We start from the raw sequence: 1,045 nt of genomic DNA, 5'->3' as shown, positions 1-1,045 counted from the left end.
AATTAATATTTTTAAGTAATGAAAATAATAGGAATATTGATATATATGTTTTTTTTTTTTTGCTACGTGACCCATGTAAACCAAAATAAAATATTTTGTTTGTTGAAAAACATTTCAATGAAAATATAAAATACACAACTTATAGACACGTACAATCGAGCAAACCGACATACGAAATCCGGCCTTCACCTTTACAAATACTGTGCACACATTTCTATCATAAATGCTGAGTGTATATGTTGTTGTTGGCACTCCGTCGCTTACAACGTCGAGGGTTCCAGTTGATTCGATCAACGGAACAGCCTGCTCGTGAAATTAACGTGCAAGTGGCTGAGCACTCCACAGACACGTGTACCCTTAACGTAGTTCTCGGAGATATTCAGCGTGACACAGAGTGTGACAAGACTGGACCTTTGAAACAGGATGAAAGAGTGAGAGAAAGTTGTGGTGAAAGAGTACAGCAGGGTTCGCCACCACCACCTGCCATATCCTCGTGGAGATTTAGGTGTTTTCACTCAATAAACACTCACAACGCCCGGTCTGAGAATCGAAAATCGAAACCGCGGTCCTACGACCGCTAGTCCGCTGCCCTAACCACTGGGCCATTGTGCCTCCTGTGCTTATAATATAGCGACAGTATCAATCTATTACATAAATTAACAAGAAAAGTGTTTCAACTCAAGATAGACTATTTCATATAAAGTTATAGGAGTTTAAAGTGAATATTTCGGCACTAAAATATCATTTTCAAAGTTGAAAGCTTTAAAAATCAATGTGTATAAATATTTACATATGTACATATTTGTATGTACGGGTGTAACATGTGAAAGTAGGAATTGTATGCATATACACACATAGATACACAGTCGCACTGATTACTTTTTCTTTCATTACAATATAATTATAGATACATACACACACAAATGCACACGCGCGCGCGTGTACACAGAAATATTATATGCATGTATATGTGTGTGCGTGTGTACATATACAGTATATACAATATTTAAATATGCATATATATATATATATATAAATATATATA

The sequence above is a fragment of the Octopus bimaculoides genome, chromosome 5 (assembly GCF_001194135.2).
Source record: "Octopus bimaculoides isolate UCB-OBI-ISO-001 chromosome 5, ASM119413v2, whole genome shotgun sequence".
NCBI lineage: Eukaryota > Metazoa > Mollusca > Cephalopoda > Octopoda > Octopodidae > Octopus > Octopus bimaculoides.
The sequence above is the reverse complement of the archived record's forward strand: the minus strand, read 5'-3'. Positions refer to the sequence as shown.